Here is a 15832-nt window from a genome sequence, read left to right on the forward strand (position 1 = left end):
GTAAATTATTCCAGTCTGCATTGTAACCCTCTGCAATACAGAAAAGTGTTTCCAGTGATTCTCATGTTAGATATTGATTTGACTTTTATTAGAGAAAGATCTCACTTTCTAGGAGTTTAAGAAGCAGGAAGGCCATGAGTGAAAGACTCAGTTGAGGCTGTTTACCGTCAGAAAGATTGGGAATAATAATTGTAAGGGTCAGGATAGTAATGGCCCCCAGACATCTCAAGCTCGCATTCCCCTCATCAGCATTGACTGCAGTAATTGTGTTGCCTTGTATGAAATTCCTATTCTTTTCTTGAGGCTTTGAGGTGCAAAGGACATTTCTAAGGAAAGTTGCTTAACTGTTGCTGAAAAACAGCACTGAGAAGAGCTGTGGGAGCTCCAGCATTTTACAGCTCTAAGAACAAAGATCTGTCACAAAGAATTGCGGTAAAGTTGATCTTGCCTTGAGATGGCAGAAGGAGTAATGACCTCTTAAGCATCCTCCCAGCCCTGAATTCTGAGATTCTGAAATCCTGACTGGATTTCCAGGGGCTATCTTGAGCAGCTAAACCACAGTGGCTCCCATACCTGTGGCTAGAAGACTGCTGCATTGTATTAATGCTGACTGGCTCCAAACTACCCTTGCATCTAGTAGAAGCTCATAATTCATTACAACAGATGGAGTATGCTGTGTTAGTTCTCTTGCTGTTGAACAAATGGCAAATGAGGCCACTAAAATGAACAGTTCTTGTTCATGTCATCTTCCCCCAAATTATAGAAAAGGCAAAATGCACTCACTTGGGGTGGAAGCATGACTGCTCTACAAGATGATGCTATTTTCTCAGGAGTGGGCGGCCTGGTAGTCCAGCACTCCCAGGCCAACACTTCTTCAAAGCTGCAAATTAAAGGAGGTACTGTAGGTGGCTTCAGAGCTCCTAGAGCTGCTGCTTTCAGAGCAAAGCTGCCAAACACAATTGTGTCTTACGCTGCATACACGGGTTTCTGTGGGTTCTGCAGTTGCAACACTGCTTGTGAGGAGGAACACTAATAGAAAAATTCAAAAGAAGTAGCTGATGAAAGCAGAGGCTTGCCTGCTGTGTTCACATCAGCAAGCAGTTGCAATGGTGCTTTTTGTCCACACCTTTTGCAGTCAGTTTTCCATGGAGCGATAACAGAATTACCACGTGAACTCCAGCACAGTCAGACACAAGATGGTCCAGCAGTGCATTAGGCTCATTTCCAATCAGGCAGAGGTCAGGGCTGAAACTGTACTTGAATTCAGTAACGTGATGCTAGGCCCAGTATAATTGCAATCCTCTTCTTCCCCTTGCATTGGCAGGAGAGTTTTGATTTTGTTTCCTTATGTAGATAAAGAAGGACTTACATGATTCTGCACATGCCAGTTCGAATACGTGCATACTTACTGGCAAATACCCAGTGAGTTTTACACCATGATTCACTCTTAACCTATATACAGCTTTCTACCTTCTTTCCTTGCTGCTGCTGCTTTACATTTTTTAAGCAGTATGTGAACTTGATTATTGCATTGTGTCACGGCTGTGGGAAATGCTGTGCAGAACAGTACCTCTGTTGCAGTAGGAGAGTCCTTGAGACTTGTCAGCCCCATTAAAATCTGGAGACCATACAAGAGCATAACCTGTCTGGCTTCCTCTCTTTTCAGTCACATTGTAATTACTGTATGTGGCGCGGAAAATGTGGTATAGTAAAAAGCTAATATTTTGTCAGAGTAGAAGATGGATGGAGTAAAGGCATTACTCAGCATTTTGAAGGTTTGCCTTGACTTAATGCTGCCTTGCACTCTAAGGCTTCTGATTTACGAAAGCAGAGTTTCGAGTATTTTAGTGTAATTTTAGGGACTGTCCTCTCATAAGTAGGGAAATAAAATAGATTAGGACAATTTTAATTATTCTGTTTCCATGAAAAATCAGTGATTGCTCTTTGCCCAACAGCAAATAAAGCAAAAATTCTTGATAATAAATTGAGAGAAAAGTTAAAATTGTAACATTTAATGATTAATAAACACTATTTCATGTCTTTCATTTTGAACCTGAAGGTGCACAGGTCTATGGGACCTGATGAGATGGATCTGCGTGTCCTGAAGTTGCTAAGCCACTATGCATCATACTTGAGAAGTCGTGTAACCACTTAAAATTCGTGGTTACATCACCAAAATACATATTTGAAACACTCTGCATCTGAAATCTTTCTTGAAAAGCTCCGCAATCAAGTAGTTTTGTTTCTAAGTCGTACAGTAAAACTACTGTTGTATTCTGTTCAGTAAAAGACCACTGAATCTCTGGAGTTTGAAATGTGTTGGAGGTTGTTGTCTAACATTTTCTGGTGACATGGGATAACCCTCTCTGCTGCCCAAAATGTAGAGCAGCCTCTGTGAGAACAGCATATACAAAGCGAGTGCTCACTTTTCAAAGTCAGAAGAAAAATCCACTCTTGTACACTACTATATTCCAAAGCAAAATACAATATTGCTGGATTTATGCATGTGGCAGCATGTGCAGCATTTCTGCTGCAATCAGAAGAAAAATAGTAATTTTAAAGATTACATTAATATGTAATTATACAACATAATGTCAGGTCATAAATGTAGCCATTTCTTGTAATGCATGCCTGGATTTTATGAAGGTTTCAGAAAACCTTCACTCAAATAATGTGGGAAATGGCATGAAACTAACTGCCAAAATTCTCAGAAATAAATAGAAAATTTTTGCCTTATTTTAGCCAGTTTGCTGAGAGATTGCAGAGGTCTCCAAAGAGAGTTATATCCACAGTGCTATTGGAGATGAAGTAGTAGAGCATAGCAGGATGGGATATGGACTGCATTTCTTTTTTGTCTCTGACTGCCTTGGTCTCTGAGATCTGTAAGTTCAGATCAAAACTTGGCAGAAGAAATGAAGCTCCATCTGTCTTACTGAGATGGTTTTGGCCATAAGGAACAGAGAATGTAGAAGTGAAAGGCAGCTCTCCTGGGTGAGCATGTTTACTTCTCCGTAATTGCAGGCAAACATGTCAGATAATCCTTTTTAAATAAAATTTGACTTAAAAATGGTTAGCTTTTAAAAGACTGTTTCAGAACCTACTCCTTAGAGAGTAGAAGACTTTATTCTGCGTTCCAGCCCCAAAAGTAAGTGCACCTTTTCTTCTCCTGTATGGCCCTTCTCTCCTTCTTGGACACAATGCAATAATCTTCAGTAGAATTTCACTGAGCAGTCACACCCTCTGTCAGCCTTTGTTTTGTGGGGATAGATCACTAGGGTATTAAAATGCCCTCTCATAAGATCGTTTCTCCAGTTTCCTGATGACCTTCACACTAATATACCCCATCTTCCACCTCAATGCGCTGTCTCCTTGGGTTGTGTCACACTGATGTGTATGGCTGTATCACCCTGAAGGAGCATCATCTGCCGATGACCAGCCAATATACCTCCCATGCCCTCAGTTTATAGCAGAAATTTGTATTAATCTCCAGGGCAAGACCTTGCGCTTCTTGCTATCATAATTTATTTCATTTTTGTTACTCCAATCTTTAATGTCATCCAGCTCTTCTTGTATGTGATTTTGATCCTCATCAGTATAGTCACTGCCATCTAACTTTGTGCCATTAATGTTTAATTAGTTTGAGTCTTATATTCTGTGCCAAGATAACTGATGAAAATGCTAAATAGAATGAGTCTCAGGATCAGTCCTGGAGGTTTTGCATTAATAAGCTTCTCCCCATTTGATAGTTTCTCTTTTACCTTATCTTATTTCATCCCTTTCAGCTAAGTTTTTTTAAAGCATGTTTTGGTGCTAAATCCGATATTTTTGAGCTTAATAATTTCCCTATGTAACAATTAATTTGACACTTTACAGGATTCCAGATAAAGTTTACTTACTTTTCTTTTGGTCAAAAAAAGAAATCAATTATCTTTTCACAAAAGGATTGAGTCTCTCTTTCTGTGGTGGTAAACCCACTCCGTACAGTGTTCAGTTTTCCATGTACCCCACGTTTTCAGGGCTTTTTTGAACTGATATAATGTGTGATGAGAGGCCGATTCACTGGTCTTCCTTTTTGGTTTTAGCTAATGTCACGTATGTGGGTGAAAATATTATTTCTAAGGTCTGTGCATTTTTTTTCCTTCCTAAAAAACCACACAAATCTCTGAATTAAAATATTTTGATCACTGTTGTTCCTACACCAGTATGGCAGAGCCCCCCCATTACGTCAGGAATTATTTCTGACAACACAGGAGAAGAAGGGTGTGATTATGGTAAAAACTACCAGTGAAGAATCAGTGACAGGGGCTAGTGTCCTGAACACATCCCACCCCCCAGCCCCCACCAAAGACATAATGTTCACCTGTGGAAGAACTGAAGCCCAAGCTATTTTTTTACTGCTATTGCTACCTGTGCTGCCTAGGATAACACACCACACATGTACCCTACAACTTGTTATACTCCCACTCCCTTTTTACTGGGAGATGTGCAGGTGTGCCAAGGACTCAGAAGCTGCTGGCATCCTCGGGGCAGAGGTTAGGAAGTCCAGTTTCCATACTCTATGCTAACACCTGTTACTGTTGGAAGTAGGCTATAAATTAACATTGCTTAGAGCAGACAGGATCTCTTTACTTAGTTCTACGAGGGCACAAGCCTCCCAAAATCCATGCAGTTCGTAAGACTCTCTAAAAGCATCTAGGAAGAAGAATGGCAATGTCCACTGTGTTATAACATGCTTCCCTGATGTGACAGGTGCTGTACAGGTGGGTGGCTGTATCTAAGGCCTTTCTTTGCAGAGGGTGAAAAAGCCATTACCATCACAAAGTGGCCTCTTCTGTTTATTCTGCCTGTTTTCCAATTGACTGCTTGCTTATGCCTGTAAAATCCTCATGGTGATTTTTTTCATACTATCTCTGCATGAACGGCAGCACCCTGATTTGTGAGCCTGAGAGATGAACCAGAGGAACTCCTTCAGTGTCCACTTGCTGTTCAGGATGCACTTGCTCTTTCAGGCTCCTGTCAATACTACCATGCATATGAGACTCCAGCTGGTAAGCTTGCATATTATGCAAGATTCTTTCACTTTGATGCATCCAGTAGGAAGAGTTAGTATGAAATCTGTTTAAATGTTACAATTACCTAACCTTATTTCAGTGAGAGGAAATAATTAAATGTGCAAATTGTATTTACTTTTTCCATGTCTCTAAAATTTGATGAGGATGTCTTTTTCTGATAGCTTTTCAAATTCAATTAATAAAAAAATACTATTTTATGTTAGGGTTTCTTTTCTTAGTCAGTGTTGTATTTACCACTTGGTTTTTCTGTTGAGATTAATTTAAAAATCTGCAGATCTTACAAATACCTTTGTTTGATTCCTACTGCATAAATACCATCATTGTTCTCTCTTCTGCTCTCTCTCCCGTATTGCTTTTCCTTTGTAAAAACCAAACCATCTAGAAATGCTTGGAAGTTTCATTTGTTTCAGAGGAATCCAAAGAATCTCCTGGTTTTTTTACCAGGCTTTATGATACTGTTTTATGTCGACACACAGTGAGCTTGAGGTGGGGGGCAGAAGTTTGATCAAGCTACCATATTTCTTATAATTTACATACTCTTTTTACAAGGTAATACAGCCTGACATTAAATAGTTTAAAGCATTGTTTAAGCAGCTATAGTTTTGATACAAATTTAACTTGTATTTCTATCTTCATCATTCAGAAAAAATTGTAGCTAAGGGTTAGTACCCCAGTCTAGAGGAAATACTGCATTTGTTAATTCTTTTTCTTGTTTTGGTTAAAACTCTGCATTCATGTGCACCGCTCTGTGTACACAAATTTTGGATATGTGTAGTTTTGCTCCTCCACAGTCTTTTTTGCTCCAGATGTTGATTATATATTTTGATTTGGATTTTGGCCTTTAGGGCCACGTCACTGTTGCCTTATCTATGAGCTTCCTGGCACATGGGAATGCATGCAAGCTAAGTGAAGCTCTAGAGCTCCCTTATATCCTAGTCTGAGCTTGACTAACCTTTTTGGAGTACCATAAGCCTTCTGAGACTGCCTAAGGGAGCAGTGGCTCTCTTTGATTTCAGGTAGTGAGATGCATCAGATAAAGGAAGAGTAGGAGTGTAATTTTTCTGTTCTATCCCTGTAAAAAGATTTGATAGATGCTTACTTAAGATTTTATTTTTGATAGGACTTTAAGCATATGAGCCTTTGCTGAATCATAGCCTAAAACTCTATTGTGAAGGTTTGATTGTTTTTTCTGAACACTGTGGGTGTTCTTCTGGATAACAGAACTACAAACAACAGTGACTCTTAAAACCAGAATAAAATTATAAGTGTCCAGCATTAATTAATGCATTTCCATTAGTAACCCTGCTAAAAGGTGCTGATTAAGAGTTATAATTGCATTTAATCAGAAAATTTCATGTAATACCTTTTTCTTTTTGTTAGACTAATGTTAGCGTTATTAATACTACTAAAGTGAATAATGCATAGGGTAAATTAAAGATCTCTTTCATAGAATATATTGCATATATGTTCTGTACTGTTTGTGTCTGTTCAGCTGACCTTCTCATTTGTTACTCTCAGTGCCAGCTAGTGCTTTTTCTATTTCAGTGAACATTGTTTTTTTAATGTGAAATGCCACTGTGTTTTTTCTTTGGCAAGAGAATGTCAGTGTCTGCAGAGTAAGAGCTGTTCAGAGCACTTGCTGGCCATCAGGGTATTAATCATTACTGTGCTTTGCTGCTCACTATAAAATCCTCTCTTTAAAAACATATCTTTGTAGTAAGATTGGGCATGTAGGTTCAAAAGATTCGCATTATGACTCAGAACTTGTATTTCAGGTCAATGAAATCCACAGAACTAGCTGATATTCACACAGTTAGAAGGCTGACATCTGTCCTCCATGAGCTAGGTTGTTCCCTTTTTCTTTAAAAGATAAAAAGAGGCAGCTACTTGTTCATTTGTCTGTATATGCTGAGCTCCTGGAAATGCCGAGCTGTGTGCTTCGTACTGGTTAGCATGCATCCCCTGTGCTGGCTTAGGGAAATACCTTAAACCAGCGTCTCCAGAGATACCTATAGCCATCTTCAAGAAATCAGAGTTTGAACACATCTACCCTTCTCAACAGCTTCTCTAAAGCTCAGTGTTTCCCACCAGTAATGCATAGCATTTCCTTTCCTTGTGGGAGCTGTCTTTGTCCAAATTCTTTCCGACGCTTGTGGGGAAACAGTGATGCTGTATGACCTTAGGCAGCCGATCTGGGTATGCAGAGACAGTCTGGGTGTAGACTGGGCAGACAATCTGTATCTCATGAATTAACACGTAGAATACACCTTTGTAAACAGTAGTGGGTGCTAAAGCTTGGATGTGATTGATTGACAGTACCGTTTTGAACATTTTGTTTCACTCTTCAGCCTGGTGTTAGATGGAATCAACTGGTGTTTTCAAAAGGTAGAGCATCGTAAAATCATTATAAGATCCTTCTACATAATTTCCTGTTCAAAGCTGCATGAGTTAAACCATTAAGAAATTGATTCACATTTTTGCCTTCACATATTTAATGATGATCTTTGTCATAGTGTGCATTATGTAAGATACTGTTCTATATGATTTAATATGTTGTATTTTTGATTATTTACAGTATTTCCATTTTATGTTTTTGTCTTGTTCATTTTGATCTATTCAGAGGTCAGTAACATATCTAATATACTGCTCTGCCATCCGTCTTTCTCACATCTTTATTCAGGCAGCTTTCTTAGCTCCTTTTTAGCACAAAATCATGATTAAAAGGTAAATTGTCATTATTTCTATTGAAAAACTCATCATTCTTTGGCTCTTCCTTATCTTTGTGTGCTGATTAATGTTCACGTCTTTGCTCAAAGCCTTCTTTTTTCAGGTCAGATAATTCATTTCATGTATTGTTTATGTCCTCTGCAGTTTCTTGGTATAGATGTTTCTCCCGTTTGAGAAAACAGATAAAACCATATTATGCTTTCAATATGTTTAAGGTCAAACATCAAAAATTCCCTCTATCTACTCACTTGAGATGAGATACTTGGAACATTTCTTTGTTCTGCTTTATACAATCTTGTAAATCTCTGTGAAGGACACTGTTATGAATCAGTAAATAACCACCAAATTTGCAAAGTATCTACCTGCACAACAGATTGCAGAGCTGAGCCACAGAGGCTCATCTGTGGTTCCCTCCTTATCATACAGAGTTTGGACATTTTGTAGATGACAATTCTCCTTTTAGGGCAAGAGGCTGCCATTTCTCTGCTGAGCCTCCCCTTTCTTTCTTGTTGGAAACTGTCTTAGATGGAAAATATTAGCTCTGTCAGATGTGTTCCCTTTTAATCTGAGAATTGACTGGGTTGGAGAAGTGGCAGGTTGGATGGAGATGCAAAGGTGCCTCCTGTCTTTGACAAGAATGGCAAGAGAGGAACCTTGCTGCGCCTAAAAGCAGCTTTCAATATTTGAGCGTTAGTGAGACCCCTTGGCGTGACATAGAGTTTCATCCAGTGCCTCCCACTGGCTGAGGCTGAGGTCATGTGCAAACCAGAGAGATGGCACTTCTAATGGAAAAACATCATGGTTCTAGCTGAGCTTTTCTCCTTTGTGATTCTTACAAATGGCCATGACAATAATTTAGAGAAATGTATTCCAGTTCTCTGTGCAAGTTCCTTGGCGCGCTTAATACTGCGTTTGTAAGCAGTTTCACTGTTTCTACATGGTATCTGTCAGGTTGTCACTTGGGAGCAGCTGTCCCCACCATGAAAAGGCATGATTTGAAGTTTCAGGGTCATGTCCTGTGAGTATTCAAAAGCTGCTTCTGAACTTGCTTTTAGTTTACTTTCAGCTGTTTCTTTAAGGATTCTCAGCTGCATCTTGTACTGTTGGTAGTTTCTGTCTGTGTAAAATGCACAGTAATGCTAGGAGGCTTCGTTGCTGCATTTTAAAAAATACCATAAAATCTGTCTTTCACCAGCAGTCTCCATAACTCAACAGCCTGCTCACATTTCTCTGACTTTCAAAACCCTTGGATAAGAAGAAGGAATTATCAGTAACGCTGTCTTTCCCTCAGATTTGCAGAAATGCTACACCGTTGTGCTACTTGAAATTTGTCCATCTTCAAAAGATTTATATAGGAATTAAGCAGTACATTGACCCTGTGTGTTCATGGAAGCTAGTTTCAACCACCGAGAAATTCCTTCTCCGTGAATAAAGCAGAATTTACTTGCTGTCCTTGAAAAAGAGCGTAATGGTTCTGCCTACACAGTGTCCTATAACATGACATGTTCCTTACACTAGGGCAAACTGGATGTAAAATACCATCGCTCTGCTTTGACAGTGCTTTGTTTCCCTTTGCAGCAGCACTTGATAATCTGACAACAGAGAATCAGGACCTCTTAATTTTAATGAAAAACTGACCCATGTTCTTACTCACGAAGTTATTCATCATAGTAATTTATTGGTCACATCCTACCCACTCAGAAAACTAGAATATTTGATAGAGCAAGAAAAACTAACTTTGAATCCTCAAGTACTTCTGAGAACTTGTAGTGATAAATGGGTTTTAATTAATTTAAATATTGTTAGAAGATCAGACGAAGCATTATTTTAAAGTGATACTGGGAGAAACTACAGAGATTTGTGATCTCTTTATTTGTCATGTCTTCTGACATGCTAATGTGCAGTGGAGCATACAGAAAGGATCTGGCCATCACAAACCCACTTCAAACATGTTTTATTTCAGAATAACTAGTAATTTAATTGTTCTTGTCTGGTTTTAGCTTCTGTTCAGAAGGTCACCATTAGACATACATAGACAATTATTATCACATAGCTGACTGGTGACTCAGAACTATGTGTTATGTATAAACTAACATTCCCTGCAGACATCTTTCTGAGTGTCGGCCTGTTGAAAAGAGTGGAATTTAAAGCAAGTTTAATGTTTCCATAAGCTCTGTAGCACAGATTACTTAGTGTAAACTGGCATAGCTGTATTAGCAAAGAGTAATTTTACAGGCTAAGCTGTACAATTATGGTTGTATTTTACAGCTGACCTCAACCATTCTTTACAATAGCTGTTATCAAAAAGAATTTATTATGTTCCATTCTTGTTCTTCCCGCTGACTTCTGAAATCATGATGCGCTCCTGAACAAGCAATTTACAATCTTGAATTGGATATTGTGGTCATTGGAGGTTTCGTTTCTCTTTCAACTCTACCGAAGTCAGTGGCCCCAGAGATTCAGTGAGGTAGGTTTGTGCTGTTGACTCTTGATCCAGTCAAGATGCATAAGAAAGCTAATGCAAGCAGAGCCACTATAGCTATGCCAGTTTAATCTGGAGGATTGCAGTCTTCCTTCCTTGTGTGTTACTGACACAGAAAAATTAACAATATAGAATTTGACCCTGACTTTGAGGAAGTCCCAGGGCTAAGCAAACTAATTAGGCTGTTATGCCATTGTTATGGTTTGGGTCTGTAGCCCAGTCACTACTCTAGTGTGCAATACAGCATGAGGTCAAGAAAGTACCTTGCACTGTTCACTATAGTTTCACCAGGCCTCCGACTTTGGATTCTTCCTGTTTCCAGCAAACATTTCCTGCATGATCCCTGCTTTTCTTGGGCAAAGGAAAGCTGTCTCAGGAATCAGAACATTCAGCTTGGGCCTGCTGCAGCATTTCCTCTTGCAAAGGGGATTCAACATGGACCCCTTTATGAGATGTCTCAGTGACCCATGGCAAGGGTAGAACTTCAACCCCAGTCTGGACCTGGAAATATTACATATACTGTAGCATATATAGAAGCAAACTGATCAAAGAACTAGCTAACTCTCTGTGAAGAATATGGTGATAGAAAGCTAATGGAATAAATAGTCTTATCAGTTAATTAGCATGAAAGCCTGACAAATAATTATGACCCCTTTTTCTTTTTTCCTGAGCTGTTGTTCAACTTTTTTTTCTACTCTTTAGTGTCAGTTTTAATTAATTTTTACCATATAAATATTTTAATATGACAAAAAAAGGACCAGTCTTAGATATACCTACTTATTTGATGAGTAGATGATTCCATGTGTCTTCCATTTAACACATCAGGTAGCCTGCTAGCTGGAAAGGAGTAACACTGTTGTAGACAACAGTGAAGTCAATTAATCATAGGCTCATAGAATGGTTTGGGCTGGAAGGACCTTAAAGATCACCTAGTTCCAGCTCCCCTGCCATGGACAGGGACATCTTCCACCAGACCAGGTTGCTCCAAGCCCCATCCAGCCTGGCCTTGAACACTTCCAGGGAGGGGGCAGCCACAGCTTCTCTGGGCAACCTGTGCCAGTGTCTCACCACCTTGACAGTGAAGAACTTCTTCCTAATATCTCATTTAAACCTCCCCTCTTTAAGTTTGAAACCATTATCCCTCATCCTGTCACTACACTCCCTGGTAAACAGTACCTCCCCAACATTCCTGCAGGCCCCCTTTAAGTACCCTAAGGCTGCTCTAAGGTCTCCCCGGAGCCTTCTCTTCTACAGGCTGAACAACCCAACTCACTCAGCCTGTCCTCGCAGGTGAGGTGCTCCAGCCCCCTGATCATCTTCATGGCCATGGCTCTCTCATTTAGAGACAAGGGTGTTGTATGGGACAGTGTCAAATGCTTTGCACAAGACCAGGTAGATGACATCAGGTGCCCTTCCCTCATCCATGAATGCTGTAAACCCATTGTAGAAGGCCAATTAAGAGCTTGAAGGATTTCTTTTCTCAGTGTTTGATGGAAGTTCTATTAATACTAATGCATTATAGACAGCTAGTACCAATATGAAGAGGGAAGAAGGGTTCCTACAAAATATTTGGTAAAATATCCTGAAGGATGCCTTTCAATGACACCACAAAATGAAGCACAAAGGCTATTTTAGTAGCTTCCTTTTTACATGAAAATAATTTGACAAAAAATTCTTTTGAAATGCCAGCCATGAGATAAATTTAATGTTTGGATTAAAAATATACATGAAATTCACAACTTTAATTTACTATTAATTAACTTCCAAACACAAGTAAGTTGATTTAATTGGAGCTGTGGCTGAAAGTTTACTTGCGAAAGTGTTACTAATGAACAGAACAATCATGATCAGAGGTAGCATATACGGTTTCTCAAATGTTTCATTATAGTTCCACAAAACTGTGATGGAGGATGGCCATGCATTTGATTTCTAGTTTATTCTCTCTGTTCATGGAAGAATATAATTTAGTTATTTAAATCGTAAATACCAAAAGTAGTTTGTGCCCAAAGGAAGAAAGTTTGTAAGATGAAATAATTTATCTCAGCTATTACTTTGCTGACTTGTGCAACTAACTTAGGAATATTGCAGTATTTGTCTCTATTTGTAGCAGGGAAAAGGTTATTGTATTTGAAAATATTCATTTGTTCTGTCTGTCTCGTGGCAGACCATTCATGTTTTATACGTGTGTGGAATATCACCAAGTCACTGCACAGCCGGTGATGAGGTTGTATGGGGATATAAACAGCTGTTACAAGCAACATCTTTAGCACTAAAAGCCCCTGTTAGATTTTTGATACTGAAGTGCATCCTGATGTAAGGCTGTGGCTGCTGCTGCGTGGGGCTGAGGCAGTTCTTCAGGAGCCCTGTCAGTCAGATGTTCTCTGCAGTTTGGTGCAATCTCTGTGAACCCGAGGTGCAGGGATCCTCTTTTTGGCAGGATTTCTGCTTATTACTCCATCCACTCGTCTCGTGATTGTGTGGCGTTTCCTGGATTGAGGGCAGACGCGACACTAGTTGTATCATTTCCAGAATTTTACAAATTAAAAGGAAAATGTTCCTTTCATCCTTGACTACCTTCCATCCTACTCAGAACAGGAGAACAGGTCTGCAGAGTATTAGATCCGTTGGTTGTGGTGTTGTAGGTGACTGTTGTCACTTTTCTGTTTAGATCTAGCAACTATTGGAGAAATTTGTTGGGGTTTTTTACTGCTGTTGTTTAGGGGAAAGAGAAGAGATCGTTCCAGTTTCGTCTTCCCCCCCCCAGTGCTATGCAGATCAAGTTAATGGAATAGCTCTTGATGTAGTGTGAGGGAAGAGCCACTGCCTGGCAGAGCTACAGAAGCACATACTGATTTTTTCACCTCATGTCCTTGGAAGTCAATAAAAAGCCCCCCAGCATATTTGGCTATCATAGAATCATAAATTCAGACTATATTTTGAGGAGAGATCAAAGAGACAAAAATTAAGGAAGTCTAAATAGTAATGCTAAGGGGAAAATGCTGAGTGGAGGTCCCTGAGGTCTGTCTAATATTCATGTCTTCACCTCCATTTGAAAAATTGCACATGGCTTTTGTTGCTTCTGGATTTAGGATAAATGTTCTCATAGTCTTTTGTATACTTGCCTTAATCGCCATCGTTATCCTAAAGGAAAAATTGTGGAGACTTGAAATTAGTGTCAAACATGCATTAAATTTAAGACACAATGTACATAATCCATCGTGATATCATCATAAGGAAATTTCAGGCTTCAGAGGAGATAAGAAATACAGAAGTAACTGCATGGCATAGTAAATTTGGACATTGCTAATTACAATATGGTCTCACAATAACTTTTTTGGATTAATCTAGCCTTTATCATCTTTTGGTAGGAAATGGAGATTTTAAAAATAACAGAGAATTACGTAGCATAGCTACTTGAAAAGTAATATAAATAGAGCAAAATTATGCTTTTTGTTTTGGGTAGCTTTTTCTGATCTGCTGTGATACTGATGTGCCAATTCATAGCTTGATATAGTACTTCATAGATGAGGGTCTTTTTAACATTCTCTGGAAAACATAATGTTGAATGTGCATATTTGAAACATTTGGATTGCTTTATCTTCATATGCAAGTGAGTGAAAACCTGTAGTTTGAGTAAGTGGGAACAGATGAATGAAGGAGGATTCCCAGACCTGTGAAATTGTCAGTGTGGATTGCCTACAATTTTGGCACACTGCAATTTTCAAAGATTTGGTGTAGCTTGAAAGACAATAAAATTAAATAGATATGAGCAAATCCAAATTAGGAAGCGAAAATTGGGTCAGTGGCATTTGCAGTGATTCCCCCTCAAAGCACAGGGAATCACTGCAAATACTACAGGTAAAATAAACGCTGTGATGTGGGAAATGTCAACATTTTTAACTCTTTGTGCCCCATGTACCTGTACCAGCAGGACTCCAGCTGTTTCAATTTTGTGACTTTAGAGCTTGTATGTAAGTGGGCTCTGTGTGGAGCTACTTCGCTTATGCGGGCAAAAAGAGCGTGGATGCAAGGGTTCAAGTAGAAATGAGTAATAATTCGAGTCACAAAGAAATACCCTGTGCCCTTCAGCTGATTTCATATCTAAATGAGTAAATTGATAGAATGCGTCTTTATGGATGCGTGTAAGAGTGTTAAAGGATAATTTGTTTTAATGATAGTGGCTGTATTTTCAAGCTGTGCTTGTCTTAAATTCTTGTGAAGCTTTATTGTGCTGGTTAATCAGATTGTACAACCTCAAAGAAAGAATAGTTTAGGTGTAAACTTTTCCATTTCAGCAAAAGGAGAATTACTATCAGCTTTTTAGTTTAAGTGGTTGCCTATGAACAAATGCTTCTTTTTTTGACTTTTCAGCAGCCGTGCTCTGCAATGGCACTGTCAGCTCTAGTGAAATTCCTTTCGCTAATCGGAAATCAGATGTGAGCCAGAGGCCAGGTAAGGGGGGGAGTGGGCTGAGCTAAAATTCATAGGCCATGCCTATGAGCAGGACTCCATGTTTGGCTCAGCGGCAGGCTGGTGTGGTTGCCAGACTTGTGGATCGACACTAGTTCATATATGTGCGGAGCAGGTCTGCAAGCATTGCACATGGGGTACATATGCTTTGAATTTCTCTGTGCATCATTGTCCTATGGGATTAATACCCTTTCCTTCTTTCAATGGTGAGCTGTGAAAATAAATATTAAATTCAAGGTATTTGGATGCTGTGCTGATGGCCGTATGAGGTAGATTATGGGTATTTTGGAACCTATGGCACTATCTAATGCTTGGGAGTAATGGCCTCAGCATCTATCCTGCTATTTTCAGTGGACTTACCCTTGAGTTAAAGGACTTGTGAAGAGGGGCATCAGAATTTGTTTTCAGATAAGCAGAAAACATTTCTAAACCCAGGTATCTAGGGCATTTTTTTTTTATTTAGCTTTTAAGGATTTATTTTTAGATGACACGGCTCCACTTGATACCAGAGTGTGAATTTAAATGTTGTAAAGCAATATAAATGGCCATTAAGTTAGGAAGCACAGCATGACCTTTTTGAAGTATTATGCCAAACACTGTGCTTGCTTTGTGAGCTAAGTGGAACTTCTGGAAGGCTGTTGCTGATGAAAGGCACGGGCTAGGTCTCTAGGGAGAGAGCCCATTATTACAAGATGAATCTGGGGATCTGACAAAAATAACAAAACAAAATGGTAAGACAGGGTTAGATTTTAACAGAAAGAAATTCAGATTGATTGCAGTGACTTTTGTATGCCTTATTTTTCCAGAACACAACAAATGCTTTTTTTTTTTTAACTTAACTTTCCAGCTTTAAACGTGTGCTATCAAGTCCTAAAAGATGCTATGAAGGGGGACTGTGGGAAAGCATTTGTGCAAACCTGCCAAATATTTCTGCACCTTCATTAGTAATATTGTGGTTGCTATTATTACATATTAGAGCAGTAATTAGGAGCCCCAACCAATGCTGATGTCCCAGTATGCTATGCGGTGCATGAGAAGGCTAATGAGGAGCAGCTGAGGGAGGCAGGAAGGTACAGTGTAA

This window comes from Leptosomus discolor, chromosome 5 (assembly GCF_034619465.1).
Source record: "Leptosomus discolor isolate bLepDis1 chromosome 5, bLepDis1.hap2, whole genome shotgun sequence".
Taxonomy (NCBI): domain Eukaryota; kingdom Metazoa; phylum Chordata; class Aves; order Leptosomiformes; family Leptosomidae; genus Leptosomus; species Leptosomus discolor.